The sequence below is a fragment of the Cinclus cinclus genome, chromosome 6 (assembly GCF_963662255.1).
Source record: "Cinclus cinclus chromosome 6, bCinCin1.1, whole genome shotgun sequence".
Classification (NCBI taxonomy): Eukaryota; Metazoa; Chordata; class Aves; order Passeriformes; family Cinclidae; genus Cinclus; species Cinclus cinclus.
In genome coordinates this window covers 22,870,991-22,890,329 of record NC_085051.1, presented here as the reverse complement: position 1 = coordinate 22,890,329, position 19,339 = coordinate 22,870,991, and positions in this window count along the sequence as shown.

Genomic DNA, 19,339 nt, shown 5'->3' with positions numbered 1-19,339 from the left:
CTCTTTGCAAAAGCAGCCAGTGTCGCACAGATGATTATTCAGAAGTTCAAATGAGTATCAGTCATCAGATCTCCAGCTGTAGTTTGTTTTTTGTTCCCTATTTCTAACCTCTGGGAAGAGGATTCCTTCTCAGAGGAAAAGCGTGCGGTGTCATTTTACCCCTTCCAGTAATTGCAGATAGATGGACTTTGAGGCACTTGCACTTGCCTTGGAAAGACCATAAGCTGTCAGCACCTTCAGACTCCTCAGAAATAATAGAGATCCAAGTAGAGCTGCCCTAGTTTGCAGTTTCTGTCTGTGTGCTGAAATGTGTGAGAACACTCAACTGGCAGTAAGTGCAACAATGGGTTTGTAAATATGATTGATGAATGAACCAAGCGGAAAAATAAAAATTAAAAAAAAAATAATGTGAGTAATACAAATGCACATCAAATGCCAGGCTAATTTGGAGTAATAGTTTATTTGTAGCTATTGTAGTCAAAGGCTGCAAGGGGAGGCTCAAAGAGAGTCATAAAGCTTTTATTTGTGAAGAAAATTAAATATGTAAGTGCAATATAAATAAGAGCTATTATGTCTTCCTGTAAACACAGGCATGCTGATTTATTGAGAGGGAGTTGCCTTGTTTTAATGTGTGCCAGTCACCTTTATATGTTTAATAGTCAAGTGTGCTGGGTTTGTGTGGCAAGGTTTGGGTAGTGGGGAGGCTACAGGGGTGTCTTCTGTAAGAGGCTGCCAGAAGCTTCCCCTACGTCTGACAGCCAACTCCAGCCAGATCCAAGCGGGACTCACTGCTGGCCAAGGCTGAGCCCATCAGCGACTGTGGCAGCACCACTGTGGTAACACATTTAAAAAGGGAAGGAAAAACTGCAACAGCAGTTGAAGCCAGAGACAGGAGTGAGAGTGAGTGAGAAAAACAGCTCTTCCAGACACCATGGTCAGCTGAAGAAGGAGGAGAGGAGGTGCTCCAGGTGCCAGAACAGAGATTCCCTGACAGCCTGTGGAGAACATTGTGGTGACGCAAGGTGTGCCCATGGTGGTCCCTGGTGAGCAGATATCTACTTTTGCCCTCTGATATCTACTTTTGCACACCAGAACAGGGGGATGTTCCTGGTAAGACCTGTGGAAAGAAGAACCCACACTGGAGCAGGTTTGCTGTCAGGATTTGAGACCCTACAGGAGACCTGAACGAGAGCAGTTTGTGAAGAACTAGAGCCCGTGGGAGGGACCCCACACAGGAGCAGGGGAAGAATGTGAGGAATACTCCCCCTTAGGAGGAAGGAGCAGAAGAGAAAATGTGTGATGAACTGACTGCAACCCCCATTCCCTGTCCCCCTGCACTGCTGGAGGGGAGGAGTTAGAGAACTCAGGAGTAAAATTCAGCTCAGAAGAAGGGAGGTTTGGGGCAAGCTGCTTTAATATTTAGTTTTTATTTCCCATTATCCTTCTCTGATTTGATTGGTAATAAGCTAATTTTCCAAAGTTGGGTCAGTTTTGCCCTTGGTGGTAATTGCTGACTTATCTCTCCTTGTCTTACTTCAACCTATGAGCTTTTAGTAGCTGTATTTTCTCTCCACTCTCTGGTTGAGGAGGGGCGTGATAGAACCACTCTGGTGGACACCTGATGTCCAGCCAAGGTCATCCCATCCCAACAGGAGATAAAATCCCCATGAAGAAGATTTTGTATCTTTTCTATCTAGAAACAAATTATGGAAGGAAGACAGTGCAAATTTGTACTATCTCTGCAGAAATGTTACCTTTGGGGCATGAAAAGGCTTCCTTTCTTCAACAATCTGCCTCCTCACTTATTAAGAAGACATGGGATTTTTTTTTTTAAATGAGTACATTCAGCCTCTACTCCACCACGCACAGCAATTCTCCTCTGTCTGACAGGCTCTCAGAATAAAACTTTACAAATGACAACATCAGTTCAGAATGGCTGTCTGATTAGGTTTTGACAGAATGAATGTCTAATTAAGTGTTGACTTTCCAGTATTATACTGTCAAATCTGTTTCTCCATGAAATGCTGGATGTTCTCCTGCAGAGGCAAAAAGTTTATTCTACTGACACTGAACTTTTAGCTAATGGTATAAAAAATAATACTTGAAAAAGTGGGTAAAACTGAATCAAGCTTGTCAAAAAACACATTTAAATGGCCTTCAGAGCTCTGAGTGCTGGGAACTGGCAGGTACATCTGTCAGCTGCAAAATGTGACCCCTGCACCAGAAGAGTCTGGATGTACTTTTTGGAATGAGCTTACCTAAAAACACCCAGTGTCTCAGGCACAACACTGCAAGGAGGGTGGAAGTCAGGACCTGTGCTGGAGGTGGGGTGGTGGGGGATGCCTGGCTATCCTCAACAGGGTGCCTGAGGAATGGTAGGAAAGTGTTCAGGTTCTTCTGCAAGCTGTAGCACACAGCAACTTTGACATTAATGAGTATTTTCTCATGTAGGATTGTCAGCATCATAGGTATCAACATCAAGAGGCAACTGCTTCCCAAGCTCTGAGAAGCCAGTTTCTTGGGGCAAACTTCCATCTTCCTCCAGGAAAGGTTGCTCAGTTGCAAGCAGAAAGGAAAATCCAACTGCTATTACTCAGGCAACATTTATTTGGCATGCAGAAAAGATTTAAATTTGCAGGACCACAGTGCTGCTGCTCTCAGTCTGTGTGTCGTTAGCTGTTAAACATCTTTTAGCATTAAAAATTCTGTTAATAAGCCACACCAAAATTAGCAACATTTCCACATTCATAGGTTATTGGATAGTGAAGCAGAACGCAAACTTTTCTCTTTGAAAATCTGAAAATGGCCCACAAAAGAAAAGGAAATTACATGACTGAGAAGGAAACTCGGCCAGAAACCCATAGTTACAAATTACTGTAGCAGGGTGGGACAGACTCTGAATGAGGTGCGGGGGAAGAGCTCTTTGAAGAACACGTAACTGTGCTGAGCTGCAGCCTGTGTTTTTATTTCTGCTGTACAATAGAAGCGGTGCTGACCTTCACCCAGCAGTGCTGGCTGTTTTTCCTCATCATGCTATATGAGTCTTCCACTGTTATTGGTAGAAGAATATGAATCCTTTAGCCATGCAGTGCTCTCCTCGAAGTTATGGGTTTCACTGGATTAAGCATAATGAACAATTCTCCAAGGAGGCTGATGAATATTGCTAAGTCCAACTGGTAAGCAAGAAACTTCTGGATGCAGCCTTCTCCCCTTTACTCTCTGTTTCAGGCTTGGCAGTTGTGCCACTGCCTGAAGGGCTGAGCCTGCCCATGCCGTGGCTGCAGCAGCTCTGGTGCTAGCAAGAGATCAGGAAAAGGCACTGTTAGTGACAGTGGGGAGGGAGGGATGATCCTGCCCCCAGGGGTTTAGAATAGTGTATGGAGCCCTTCCTGGGAATGCTGTAGAGCTGTACAGGCAATTGGGGGGGGTATGGTGTGATGGTAGAAATGCCATGATGCAGCAGGCAGCTACGGCCACTCCAGCAGTCACAGTCCCTTGGGCTGCCCCTCTGAGCTGCATGCCTAACCCAGAAATTGCCAGCATCAGCAAGAGGAGGTGGTGGTGGGACCATGCTGTCTGGAGAGAGAAAGAAAGCCAGACCTTTCCCTTGACAGCAACAAGCCGGGGAATTGGCCTTGGCATCTGCACCTCCAAGGCAGTGGTGTCTTGAGGATTTCCTGTTCTGTGGTGAGTGGGAGCTGCCATGGCCACCCAGTCCTGGCTGTGCTGACAAGGCAGTTCATAGGCCATGAGCTGAAGAAGAATGCTGAAAACAAAACAAAAAAAACCCCACAAAAACAAACAAACAAAAAAACCAAAAAAAACCCCAAACAAACAAACAAAAAAAACCAACCAACCAAAAAAACCCAACAACAAAAACTCCTTAGTTATCATAATTGGTGCCCATGCCTCAGGCTGTAGGGATGGCAGCAGGAATGAGCAGTCAAACTGTAGCCAGAAATATATAAATTAAATCACTTGCCCAAGAGCAGTCCTGGAATCTTTTGGGCTAGAGGAGGCACATACAAAGCCTTTTTCAAACACTAGGGTCTGAGAATTTGTACTGGTATGTTTTTAATGAATAACTAGAACTGCTTTTCCATATGAAATGGTCTCTCTGTAGTTGGCCCAAAGACTGGAAAGAGAGGAATGTCTCTGCTCACAAGCACTTCAAAACTCAGTGGTTTGTTTCTAGGCACCCGTCACATGTTTTGGCAGTCCATAGGAATGTGCACTTCTATATATCACAAGCAGTTACCCTGGCTTGAGCCAAATAACTTGGGCTTAACTATAAAATTGTCTTTAAGAAAGGCACTGAGTTCTGATCTTCAGAAATCAAGAGATAAAAAATTTATCTTTGCCTTTGTCCTCTCCTCATTATAAACATGGGTTTGGATCCTCTGTATGAATTTGGCAGCATCCACCTTCTAGACACTGGGGTTTTTTTTACGCTTTTCTTTGTGCTTAGATACATTCTTGATACTTTCTTCTGGGGAAGATACTATCTATGTTGTTATCTAGTCAATTCAAAATACTTCCTTCTGAGCTAGTTAATGAATTTTTCTCTTTAAATCTCAAAGCAAAAGATAGTTTTATCAGTCCTTATATTGTTTTCCCGCTTTTCCTGTGAACCCCACTCAGTTTTTCAACATCCGTTTTAAAGCACAGTTGTCTGAACTGCCCCTGGCAATATAGGGTCCACTTAACCAAAAAACACACATGTATTTATATAAAAGTAACTTTACAGCTATGCTTTCAGGATCACCACAGTATGTTGTTGTGTCAGGACACTACAAGTTGCCCATGAAACCGCCCTGTTACCCTTTCCAGAGCTGCTGTAACCCAGAGGGTGTTCCATCACTCCTGGGGAATCCCTCTGCTCTCAGGCCATGTTTGGCACTGCCTGCAGAATCCCTTTCTGGGAATGGGCCTGTGTTTCTGACATTGAGCACTCTCAGATCAGATAGCATAACACCTTCTCTGCACTCGTTTGCTAATCTTGATGTCACCTGTGAATTTTATCATCAGTAATTTTGTATTTAACTTTCTGGTACAATACTGAATAGGTTAAATGTAAATACTTCTTAGAAAGTCTGTTCGTTACCAGTTGTTTATCTATTGCAGTACCTGGAGGCAGAGTTCCTGAGCAGGGGTCATTATTTGAGAGAGGTTGTTGTGACTTCAGCCCAAGACTTGCAGTTGGCTCTGACTCTGCATTGACTCCCTACCCACACTTCTTAGCAGGGAGTTGCAGCCACTCCCTGCTGCTCTTGGGAAGGCCAGGCTAGGCTCTCATAATGCTCGCTGTGTTATGAGAGGATGGCCCTTGTCAGGCAGCTCTTCCAGTTCAACTTTAGGACAACCATATGGAACGACTCCTGCACACATCATTTATTACTATTTAATTTTACTGGGATGGCAGGAGTGTTGCTCTTCCTGAAATGGTAACATGGGGTGTTACAGACAATCTGTGCAACAGTTCCCCACTAGCTGATGTTATCCTTAGCAGGCTGTTTTGTAAAACAAGTCAGCACAAATGCTCAACCAGAGCAGAGAGCTCCAAAGTGAGAAGTTCCAGCAGATTTTCACAGACAGAGCCTCTGCCATTTACTGCTGCACTGGCATATTATGTTACGGGGTCTACATCATGAGAACATGATCTATAAATCTCAGGATTCTCTCTTCCAAATTAGAGACATGTATATCAAATTTAACTCTGAATCAAAATTTTAACTAAAATAACTAAATTAATCCACATCAAATAAATACTTCCATGTGGTTTTGAAGTCTTAGAGGGAAAAAGAAAGATTTTTATGCTTAGTAACTTGTTGCTTGTTCTGTTGCAGTCCAAACCCTTTCTTGTTCTAATGCATCAGTCTGAAAATTAATATGACTGGGAGTTAATAATAAACAAAAAGTAAAATGACTGTCCAGGCCTTCTGGTCTGTAAGGAGAAGAAAACTGGATATAAGATTTTTTTTCTTAATCTTAACTGTTGATAATAGCATAATTGATGATAATCAAATTGCTTTGTAAAAAAGACCATTCACTTAGAGGGCAACATACTGCACTTAGCCATAGCATTGAAGAACCTAAGAGGGAAAAAGCCTTAAATTTTCATCAAAAACAGAATCTGAAGAAAAACAGTGGCAGGGAACTGCAGAGTTACCTAGTCTCATGACACTTGGTATTTTCTTTAAAGCTTCTGATGGGTTTCTCAGCTTTCATTTTAAGAATAGTACTTTCTTGTCCTTTGGCTAAGAGGCTACAGAAAGCCTGGGCTTCTGGACAAAATATTTAAAGATATCTAAGCTAGAAGTAAATAAAAGGCAGCCACCTTTTCATTATTGCTTTGAATGTCATTATTGTATAGCTAATTAGGGCTGTTCAATGTATGGCTACCTTTTTTTGTTTTGTTTTTGTTCCTGAACTCTGCAGTCTGACAGGTGTCCTGCCTAATCACGGTGTGTTTAAATCAAGAACCACGATTTTTTTTTGTTTTGTTTTGTTTTGTTTTTTTGTTTCCTGCATTTGATTTGCACTTGGGTAATCTCACAGTCTCTACATCTTCCATTAATAAAAGTAATAAAAGGACTAATGGAAATGACAACAGTGACCGTGATGCAGGGTAGTTTCAGAGCAGACAAATTACTTTATCAAAAGCATGAACACCAAAAATGTTCAAGAAATACATCAAAAAAGCAATGAGCTGAAAACAATGTTTCATGGGTACAACTTGCATTGATAAGAGGCTTCAAAACCCTGTTTTTTCCCTTTTATTATTTTTAGTGAGAAAAGGTTTTTTTCTCCTTTTCTTTGCCTTTTCCTTTTTATGATGAAAGCTGCATCTTTTAGGTGGAGGTAAAATATCATGTGTTTGCCTAGTGGAAGCGTTAGTTTCCCCCAGAGGCTTAATGCTATTTTCCTTTAGTAATATTGTTAATGATGTAAGCATATCAAAGAAAAGACCATTTGGTTAATACAGTGTCAAAAGTGTTTCTGAGAACAATTTCAGTAAAAATGCATACAAACTGAAAACAGTAAAATGTCTGAATATTTCTATTCTAGTGTCTGAAGAATAATAAAGATCCAACTCTTAAAAAAAAATTCACCAATGTGAATATTCCTATCTTGATCGGTTGTAAGAACACTTGGGCAAACGAATGCCTTAAAAAATGAGGAAGATTCAATGGATTTTCCTGCAAAGAATGTTTTTATTTTAAACTTTCACTAACAGTTTCCTCCAGACTTGCCGGAATATCATTTGTGTCATGATCTCTTCCAGTAGGAGGAAAAAAGTAAGTTGGAGAATGTTTTCCTCCCTCAATTTTCTTTGTCAATGATTTAGTGCATTGTGCGTATTCCCTTTGCTTGGGTGGCTTTTTTTAGGTACCTTTGCCTGTTGGTGTGGGTCTTTAAAGGAAAACTGAGAGACTGCCCAAGCCACCCTGCAAACCCTCACAGGTTTGAGGGGTCTATCAGCATCAAACCATGCTTCCCCACTCTGTTCCCTGCTTTTCCCTGGGCTGGGATGGATGGATGGATGGATGGATGGATGGATGGATGGATGGATGGATGGATGGATGGAAGGATGGATGGATGGACGGACAGATGGATGCTGTGCCTCCTGGCTGCCGCTCCCTGCCATCTAGCAGGCAGCCCTGGCTCTGCAGAGGCACCACTTGCCAGGAGCACACAGTGGCTGGAGAGATGCTCCCTCCTCATTGCCACCTCCGAGTGCCTGGGGGCCAAGGGGATAGACTGCTCATAAGGGCTCGCAGTGACAGAAGAAGGGGGATGACTTCAAACTGAAAAGAGAGTCGCTTTTGTCATGAAAATTAAGCCACAAACACCAGAGGTTTATATCCAAAAAGGAGACAGAGGAGTCCTTTTACTTTATTCGAATAAAGGGAGAAACCATGGGACATTCCCCTGGGGTCTTTAGAATTTTTGGAGGATGCAGCCTCCCTTTTTATCCTATTTTCCTGGCTGCATTTCCCTCTCTCTTTCCCCATTCGCTGAGGTACTTGAGAGGTACAGACTTCTCGGAATGCCTTGATATGTAAGATTCCCCTCTAATGTATAACACTGCCTTTTAATTTTTAATTCTTATGGAATTTATGATTTTCCCCCATTGTTTCTTTCATCTTTCAACATCCAATTTAATTTATCAGCAAACCTACAGTTTGTTTGTAAAGGAAAATATCTTTTATTCCATTCACCAATCAGTGGAATCCTTCCCATTGTTCCTTTTATCTCAGCGCTAGTTTTATCCATCAGCAGACCCACAGTTTGTTTGTAAAGACAAATCCATCATTCCTTTCGCTTTAGATTAGTTCTTAGGAAGAAATTCTTCATTGTGAGATAGACAAGGCACTGGAACAGGTTGCTCAGACAAGCTGTGGATGCCCCATCCCTGGAAATGTTCAAGGGCAGGTTAGATGTAACTCTAAGCAACCTGGTCTAGGAGAAAATGTCCCACCCATGGCTGTGGGATTGGAACTAGATGATCTTTAATGTCTCTTCCAACCCAAGCCATTCTATGATTCTATGATTCTATAATTCTGTGATTCTATGATTCTATGATTGTTTTTTTTTATGAAAGTTAGCAATTCATTTATACATGACCTAGATTAAAACCATTTTTGTTTTGGGCCACTGCAGGAATTTAAATGCCAGTTCCCTCTAGGCCATTCAGTTGCCATCACTACCAATAAACAAAGCATAAGGGAGGTAATGAAGTGTTAGAAGATGAGTCCACTCACTTTATGCTCCATTAGGAACACATTAAATGTTTGCCAAATAATTAAAAACTCCCCAACATTTTAAACAAAACTTATTTTCTTCCGGTTTCCTGAAAATGATCTTTCTTCAGCTTTTATGGAGACTATGCAGGTGGAACAGAAGCTTAAGAGTGGGGATCTTAAAAGGCCTTCCATTAAGCTCCTTCTTCATGTGAAGCACAGCAAGCAAATTGCAGTATTCCCCCCAAAAAGGACAGCATTGTCTCTTTTACCTATGATGAATCAAAGTGCAAATTGATTTCTGAATGAAGCTGTGCCTCTAAATGTGGAATTTTCCATATTTTTCATACCAAAGCTCATTTTAAAGGAAGATAGTTCCCTGAGGATCAAAACCAAGCCAGAGCAAGATGGAATTGTTGGGAAGGTTTTTGGGACTGGAACAGCCTTTATCAGAGAAAAAACAATATAGAGTGAAGGAGTGGGGAAAGAAAAGCACTCACAGGTAGTGTGGGGTGTGGAAACACAAATGTCACATCTCAAAATAATGTTGAATGCTGTGAAACCCCTGTCTACCCAGCACTGCCAATGTCTCAAACAACCTCAAAGTCTTCTGGATGGGAGTCTCAGAGCTCTAACTGCCACACAGGCATGTGGCTCATGTTAATACAGCATTAACATTTTCTACATAGCTGAAGCAATACAAAATCACTTCTCTTTTTAAGTGCACAGGATCATAGAATCACACAAAGATCATCTGGCAAAAGCATGACCTAGAAAAGACAGCCCATCACCCTGTTCCCCCAAAATTTTAAGCTGTTCAATATTGGGGAATCCGACACTTCACTGGGGAGAGTATTCCAATGGCTGATTGTTCAATATTGTTAAAAATTTCTCCTCTTGCGTCCAGTCAGAACTTCCTCAGGAGTAACTTGTACCCATTACCCCTCATCTCTACTATATGACTAATAAAAAGGCAGTCTCGGTCCTTTTTGTACCCTTTAATTATTGGAACATGGTGATAAACTCTCCTCCAAAGCCTTATATTCTCAAGGCTGAACAAACCAAATTCTCTCAGTCTTTCCTTACATGGCAGGCTTCCCAGTCCTTTGATCATCCTCATGGCCCTTCTCTGGGTTTTCTCCAGCCTGTCCACATTTTTTTACATAGTAGGGACAAAACTGAACCCAGTATTCCAGATGTGGCCTGGCAAGCACTGAGTAGAGTGGGATGATTTCTTTATCTCTGCTTGTGATGCCCTTGTTGATGCAGCCCAGCATCCCATTGGATTCTATGCTACATCATCACACTGTTCACCCATACTGAGCTTGTTGTCCATCAGGACCCCAGATCCCTTCCTACAGACCCCAGATAGACCTCAGCCTGTGCTGCACTTCAGGATTATCTTTTCCCAAGTGCAAGGCCTTACACTTGGTTTGTTTCATTTGATTTGCTCTCTACTCTTCTGCTTTTAATTGGCTCTGTGCAAGAGCTGCTCAGAAGGTTTGGGTTTCTCCACAATGCAGTCAAAACACTACAGATGGTGCCAAGTTGAGGCTCCTGAGCTGGCCTGAAGCTGGTTAACTCCAGCAGTGAAAACAGCACGTGGCAATGCTGATCCCAGAGTGGATCACTACATGGCTATCAGGACTAAATTATATTGAAGCTCTTTCCAGTACCTTTGTATTACAACATAGTCACTTCTATGCCATCTTCCTCTATGCCTTATGAAATGAAAATCTGTTATGATTTCTCATGTACCACAGCCTCTGAAATGGTCATTCTGGTTTTAAAAACAGGAGAATATGCACTGTATTACATCAGACATATAGTGCCAGTATATATCAGGCCTGTGCTATTTTGCAGTTTAAGTTGCATGGTTTATTTGTTAACTTTTTATAACTGGAAATGAGTTTTAGGAAAGCTCTTTGTCCATGGGACTATGGATTCATGATGTACTTGGCTTTTATTCTCCACATTACTGGTTTCAATCTTTGTTGTCCAGAACTCTGTTATGGCACTGTTTCTCCAGCAAGTGGCATGGAAGAGCTTTAGCTGATGCCTGAAGCTACTTCACTGGCATTTGCTAGGTTCTTGGAGAAACTATTTCCTCAAGTCCAGAGATGGCAGGTTTCTGTGCATCTCTGAGCCACCTAAAAGGACTGAATCAAAAGAATGCTCAAGGTCTGCTGGCAGGCTGCTCTCTGATGCTATCCCCATGCGATAGTTTACACCACTTTGGGTCAAAGAACATCAGATTTTGAGTAGGTGTGAAAATAAAGTATTCCTCTTTCACAACTGTTGATGCACTTACAGGCTTCCTCAGTACTTGTGGGGAGACAACACACTCCATTTTGTGTTACTCTGAAAGCACAATTTCACAGACAGTGGAATTGAAAGATGGCATCTCTCCTCTTGTGTTCTGAGCAGTGAACCATCCCTTGTAGCCTCAAAGCAGCCTCAGTCCTTCTCAAGCTGGCGTCAGTGAATAGGGCAAAAGCCCTGAATGCTCCTGATTTGATCAACATGTCAGGCAAGGTTTCTTTCAGTTTTTCCTTTCTTTGTGTCCTTCCAGTGCTCCAGTAACACACATGTGCTGGAAAAAATCATCACCAAATCCAAGGATGCAGGCACACTTGTGTTATCTGCTTGCTGGATGCACCATCAACAACAGATTTTATTGTGTATAGTTCAAAGCAGCATGCTGGTGCAGGGGTGATGAGTGACAAGGGGACTGTGAAAAGGGGAAGCATGTCTCTGCTGAGCAGTTAGAAGCACCAGGACCTGGTAAGGAAGACAGCCTCAACCCATGTAGTGAGCTGCTGGTACAGTGTTGCTGAGCGAGGGCTGACCCAGAACCTGATGAGTAAAGCAGAGCCAAGCTGTTAAACTTCTGCATTTCTACTCCCAGCTGTGCTATCCAAAACATGTGTGTTAACATGTAAATGAATTCTGATCCATGCTACCCCATAGGTCTGTGAGGTAGAAAGAAGAAGGATTGAGCCAATGGCAGAGCCGACGTGTTTGTGGCCGTGACCGGTGTTATCACTTCACAGTTCCCAGAGTAAATCTCACCAGCCCTTTTCTAGTATGGGGAGAAATTTTCTGTTATGACACTTTTTCATCAATACTGTTCAAACTTGGATGGAGAAGTGAACCTGCTCTTTGCAAGATGTAAATCCTCTTTGAATTCATACTGATCTTCATCACATGGTGAGATAGCTCAGACCAACAGCCTGCTTTTCTGCAGCCTCAAAAAGGGGGAGTTGCTGCCCAACTGCTGAGAGAGGAGGGACTGTGCAAACAATACTGCTGGCAACAATAAGAAGCACTGGGACTGACTGAGCTTTGCTCCCCTTTGGGATCAGACTGATTGTCACAGCTAAGTGGGACACATTTCTCATGCTACTGGTACCTCTGAAATGGAGGGATTTGTGTTGTTTACTGAGATTCATGTGTAGGGCATTGGCACTGCCTTAGGTTCAGCAACCCCTTGCATTTAATCTTTCTGTCAAAAGCTGACAAAGCTTTTTCCCTAGGCCCATGTTTTTCTCTCCACCTAGAGAAGCTGATGTAACAGGTAGATAAGTCATCCTTCTTACTCAGGATGGAGCAGGGAAACTGCGTTCAAAGGGAAAAAAACTGTATTTGGAGCTTGACAAGAGCAAATATCAAAATAAATAGTAAGTGTACTCATACATGAAAGAGAGCAATGCATCTTTTTTTGTAGTCACACACACAATCACACACACACACATGATTTGCTTGCACTATTCCCAGTGCTTAGGAGATTTTATTTTTTCTCTTTTCTGTGCAAGTGTATTCGCACACCTCTACGTGCAGCCATTCCATTAGCCAGTCCTGTTATAATGGAAAGATGAGGAGAGGACCATCTTCTTTTTCATGTTTGAGTCCACAACTCTGCTTTTTCTGTGGCATATGCTACCTCAGAGGCTTTGAGCAAGAACAGGAGGTGGTCAGTATGGATTCAACTCAAGCAGAGGAGAAGAGGTAAGGGTTAATCTCACCTGTCTGGACCTGCAGCCTAGGCAATGAAACTGAAGGTAATGAGTTTAGCTGTATTTATCTTTGGTTTAATCACTTGACCCAGGTCCATTCCACTTTATGAGGGAATGTGCAAAGTTAGACACCTGTGATAAAGGCAACTGGAAGAAGAAAAGGATCATAGGGAAGTATAAGAACCCCTGAGTAGCTTGAGAGACTGCCTGTCTCAATAACCAGAGAAGGTCTTAATACTGAAGGAAGATGAGACACCGAATTTCTGGCAGATCCCAGAGGTGCTTGTGCACAAGCTGCTCTCCCAGCAGAGACTGTGCACATTGACATCAGCCACTCAGACATTGCTTGTAATAGAAACCCAAAATCCCAAGATGCCACCATGCCCATATCCTTCCAAGGACCCAGACTGCTTCCTTTGCTGGCTCATATCATACAATGCTTAAAAAAAATCTGCCTTCTTCAAATTCACTTCAGTAACATCATGAAGCAGAGAGAGCCTTTTGAAGAGCCGTTCAGGCAGAAAAAATTCTGTCTTTTCAGCTGCCCACTTTTTCCAGTAATTGCAGGTCTGGCACAAACACATGCAGGATGACCCAGCAAGGGCACCCTTTTGGCAGGATGATTCCTGTATCTCAAAGCCTGTGCCTTTCCACTGGTCATAGCAGTGCTCTGGCAGCCCATCACTGTTCATGCTCTCACCATGCTGTTTTTCAGAGCACAGTCTTTTCTCTGTCGATGTAACCAGAATTAATGTGTGTAAATCTTCATTATTTACCAGCCTTCCTGGCAGTGAGAGCTGAAAATTTTGCAGACACTGATTTAAGTTCCTTTCTGGATTGCTGCTGGAGTATGGGAAAGCAGCAGGTCAGGGATGCACCTCCCTTGAAACATCTTGAGATCGTGGACATTACATTGACCACTCCTGGTTGGTGAAAAGGCTTTGAGGTCTATCAGTTAGTTGGTTTGTAATGCAAGAAATGGTGGGGTATAATTCAGTGATGGGCACTGTCCCAGGACAAAAACCCATTTGTGATTCTTCTTCCTCCAAATGTCTCCAGACACAAAGTACCCTGCTCTGTGCAATAATAACCCAGCCTCACATGCCTCTGCCTCTGCCTCGTATCCCTCTCCCTGGTAGAGGGCTAGTGGCCATTGGAGTGAGCTGGAGACAGCTTTCCTCTGCCTCTCTCCCCCTCCATCCCTCTCTCTTCATTATGCCCCATTTATAATTTAAAGGTGCTAATGGAAGGATACCTCCCTTACAGTTTGCAGACAAATCTCACTTTTTCCAAATTTTATTAAAAATTGACATTAACTGTCTAGCAAGGTCTTCAGAGAGTTAAAAAACCCTTTTGGGTATTATTTAAGTGTCCTGGTTTAAAGGTATTTATCTCTAGTAAAGTATATTCAATAATTTTTGTTGTTAATGTAGAACAGAGTAGAATAATGCATTAATCTCATGGGATACTAAGATGGTATCTGGGTGTTTTTCAGAATATAGAAGATTAATATATACTGGATATGGCTGGGGGGTTTTGCACAGTAGTATTACATATATAATTATCTTCATCTGATAAAGGATCAATAATGATTTTAGGATTTCTTTTGTTCTTAAAACAAGCTGCTGGTGCATCCCATAGGAGAGCAGCAATGCTTCCTGGAGGGCGGGGGACAAGTTGTGTAGGGTGAGGAATAACTTTAACACTCCTGGTCACTGAGCCTCACCCAATGCCTCATTGACACTCACTGCATATGCTGCTTCTTATGGCCATCAGCAGCAGGCAGACACTGCTTTTACTGCTCTCTTTGCAGGTGGAGGAGTGAGTCACAGACAAAGTGGTGTGGCCAAAACCACAGAGGAAATCTGCAGCAAGTTTTTTCCCATTTAAACTGAGTACCCAGCCTTGGGCTGCAGAAACATCCTCCCTAATGTGTGAGCAGATATCCGTACATGTGGGCAGCTGCCACTGCCCATCCTCCAAGGCAGCCAGAAATGCACAACTGCATCACAAGCCTCATGTTCTAGCAATAAAATAAAATTCTCTTTTCACTCCAATGGCAAGAGGATCTGTGCTTTTTCTTCCTGTCAGTACCAAGCCTAGAGAATACAGTAAAGTCCTGGGTGGCTGGTTTTGTTTTAAGGCAAAAATATGGGATGATTATTATCTTGGGAAGAGATGAGGAGGCCTAAAGAAGGTGTCTGAATTATTCAGCTTTCTCTAATGTAAAGCGAGTCATTCTGTTCTGCTTCACAGCCATCTACTGGAAATATTCTGGGATTAAAGTGGTCAAAATTTTGGTCTTTACAGTAACCTGTAAAGAGAAACTCAGATATGCTGTGAGAAGGAGCTTGCTAATTCATGACATGAAAGAGCATTTTTTATGCCCTGGAATAGCTTCTGCCTGCAAGCATATGGAATACTGTGGTCTTCTCCTGTAGGACTCTTGAAGGAAAGCAAAGGTAAACTCTGCCAAGGAAGTGTCTAAATGCTCTGTGTAACTCTCCACTCTAGCAACTGAAGATATTTAGGGGCCACAGATCAGGACTGGTGGAAGAGTGCAAAACACAGTCTGGAAAACATTGAAAATAGCCCATTCTTTGAGGATTTAAAGAACTGTAAGGAGGAGCCAGGCTGAAGGGTGATACCATTTTTTTCTAAGGAATGGAGGGGAAGGTTACCTTTGATCTGACTCACTTTCATTATCAGTAAAGGGATTTAGAAGCACTTTCACCCAGGTCCTCCCGAGTTAAATTCTTACAGAAGGTGGTAGAAAGAAAAGACATCTATTACTGACATTGGTCTGGAGACTAACAGAGGGCATGGGGCTCTAGCAGGAAGCAACTCATAAAAATTTCTTCAGCAGTATGAGCAATGCACTTTACCCCCTCCTGAGCAGATCTTGGCCTGAAGAGGATCAGAGTCGTTTGCTGAGCTGGGCTGAGCCTCATGAGCATCCCTGGCACAGTCAGGCAGTGGGACTGACTTCAGTGGGACTGCTCACCAGCTAGGAAGGGGTGCCACAACAAAGCCTCGCTATCCCAAAGGGAAACCAGGAGATGCACCGGCGCTATTTCATCCTCTGCAGCTGGAGCACATCACAGGGGCTGGCTGACAATACTCGACAGAGGTTCAGAGCAGAGCATGAGTTAGATCTCGCCTGTGGCTGGTATAAGAAGTGGAATTAAAATGCGGTTTCTTGATCTCTAATTCTTGTCAGACAATCGGTTCTTGTGGGGAATACAATAAGCCCTTTGATGACTCATTATTCCAGATCTTTTTGGTGATACTCAAAGTGGTCCAAGGGGTTTATCCACACAGATACCATTAAACCTGCTGCATAAAATGCAACTGTAATTCCCAAGATACTTAGAAATTTTCCTCCCAAAAATTGAAACCCCTGTTGGGCAGTGAGTAGGTGCTGTGGGAGGAGCCCTGCCAGCATTGGTACCATCCCGCTTTGCTATGCCTGGGGGGGATCTCATCAAGGTTCCATTTCCACCTCCCTCTGCTGTGCCGGCGAGTCACATCCAGCTCCATGCCCAGCAGCCTCTGACAGCGAAATCCAGTGCCGAAGCCAGCATTGGAGAGGTGTGACAGGTGACAGCCTGGCTGCCAGTGCTGGTCCTGCAGGGCTGACAGCAGGGAAGATGCTGTGCAGTGGTGGGTGTGTGCCCACAGTCGATGTCCTCTCTGCATCTCAGCTGCCTCTGGAGGCTCTGTTTCCTTGTTCTCTTTTCTCCCTTCCAGGCAAGAATATGCCATCTCTTCTTTCTGCTATCTTAATATTTCTCTGACCACATCTGCATCACTGCTTCTTGACCCTGCAAGCTGCAGCATTCATTTCAGTAATTTTTTACAGAAGTAATTAAGAGGCAGTGCCCCATGGGGAGAAACACACACCTTCCTCAAACTGCAGGGAGGCTCTGGGCTCCTGCCCAAAGCAGCAGCTGCCTGTGTGTGCTGTGAACATTAAGAGGTGAGAAAGGAGTGATGTATTTGCAGGATCCCATGGAACTGAGCAGATCACACAGGCTAGCAGAGAAGCCTCTGGTCCACAAAACATTTCTTTCCCAGCTATCCCTCTTGCAGACATATGAGGTGAGATGAAGAGAAGCCAAGTTACAATGCTTGTGTAAGCTATATCTGAGCACCAGTACAGCATCCATCAGCTCATGGGACAGTAGGGGAGGAGGGAGAACATCCAGCTGAATTGAATGGGAACCTCCATCTGGAAATGACAGTACTAGAGCAGGGGAATACAGGGAAGATTCAGGGAGTAACATATGGGTGCTGGATGTGTGGTTGTGAGACAGTATCACAGGGATAAAGTGGGAAGCCAGATTTCAAGTATAACTGAAACAGTGTCAGAAAAAAATGAGCTGGAAGAAATAATCTCCCTCTGTCTTTTCTGCGGGAAATGGCCCAGAAGGAGCCTCCTAGGGCTGTTTCATTTTCACCCCCTGACAAAAGGAGATTGCATGCCAATGCAATAGGTTTCCTCTAGGGAATCTAGATGGAGGTTTTTCCATTCCCAGTCAACACATAGAGTATAATGGATATAAATATAATATATATAATGGACTCTAAACCTCAGGGGTCCCAGGCAGACCTCACTGCCCTGCCATCAGAAGCTGAATGCAGAGGAGGGCCCCACACAGGATAGGACTTTGGGAAAAAACATGTCCTCCAACCCACACTAACAATCCCATTGGCCTTGGGCACATGTAGAGGACTGCTCTGCAGTGCTCTTATGTCCCTTGCCTCTCTCTGCAGCTCAGAGGGAGGGTGTCTGTGAGACACAGTCTTTATTCTGCCTTGAGCTCCATTTTTGGAGTCAATCAGTTTTCCCATAAGATCAGAGGTGAACCAATCACATCTTACCATGTGGTGATTTCAGGCACAGATGTATATGTTTTTAGCATCAGGCAGATAACCGAAATAAATCAAGCCCTGACAACCTTGTGACTATATATTCATCTAAGAGCTCTTAAAGCCACCACAAGAAGCTTCTTTGTGTCTAACAACACCTCCCTGCAAGAGGCTCCCTCTTTTTTGTGTAGTCTTGCATCTACTCCTGCATTTTCAGTGTCTGCACAGTGTTTCCCTGTGGAAAAGGAAGTGGACATGTGAGGGGGTGGCACAAGGGTGTTGGGACAAGTGTCCTTCTTACAGGTTGCCAGTTGTCTTCCCTTGACAAGTGCCAGCATCTCTGGGCAGAGATACAATAAAACTTGCCTGAGTAAATATTGTGCAGCAATGATGGTGCTGTGGGGCTGCTCCTCTTCACTGCTGCAGAAGATCACTGTGAGAGGCTCTCCTCATTCCCTCACTATCATCACTGACAGTGGGGTGTAAAGGCATCCAATGGGAGCTGGGACAAGAGACAGAGCTGGCCCTCAGTTGTTCTGACAACACAAGTGAGTTACAGGAGAGGTCGGTGAAATGTGAAAACTCTTCCTGCAATTTGACCTACTTCTGGTGTCTTTAGGGGCAGCTGATGCTCTTTTTGCCTATTATTAAAAAAGGTTGCTATGGGAAATTCCATAGCATCTCCTTAAAGGCAGAGCTGCAGAAGCAAAGCTGGGAACCAATGCCATGAGTGAGGAAACCCCATGCTGTACCCCCCCTGCCCTAGTTTTCCATGGGCTGCTGACCACCCTCCTTGGCTCCCCTGTCCTTGTAGCTGACATAGAATCCTGAAAACTCCTGGCTACCAAAAATGACCCTTGATGTGCAGCAAACATGTCTGCTTTCCTACATGGTTATACAGCACATGGGCCCATGGACCACTGCATGCAGACATGGACCACAGCTCCTGTGCCTGCTGGCCTCTGCCCTGCCTCTTTGCACACAAACATGCATACACATAGAGAACAGCTCTTAAATTTATGTTTTAAATACCATGAAGGAAATTTATTTTCATCCAGAAATTTTCTAGATTTAGTTTGTGGAAGGTGCATCCAACCTTGTACATTATATGGGGTGAGGAAAAATCCAAACACGTTTTCCACCCAAACCCTACTGAATGAAACATGGACCCTTCAGAATAAAACCCAACAAACCAACAACTAAAACACTGTGCAAAATACCCCAAAGCCTAAACAATTCTATCTTTGAGCACAATGCGGTAAAAATGTTCAAAAACTCCGAGAATATATCTAGCATGAGTTTCTTTTTGCCTGGAAGATGATACCAGAGGCATAAGATTCAATATTTATCTTCTGTTTATTATTATTCTTCAGTTTAAACTTTTCAAGCACACAACTAGTGAGAGGAAAAAGATGTCTATTGACCAGTTACATATCTGCAGTCATAAACAGCAGTGTGTGGAAGAAAAACAATATGAAAAGAAATGATGAGCTGAAAATTATTCAGCCAAACACTTATGTACAGTGCTGTTAGTCTCAGAAATGAGAATAGGTCTGAACTGGAGCTCCATCCCAGCTCCATTCACATGTTGTAGCCTTTGGGTTAAAGCATAGTAGCACAGACATTAGGGTGCTTGTCTGCTCAGATGGATGACACCCTTGTGTTTATCTGTTTGCAGTTTATTACAGGTCATGTGCTCTGTGACTG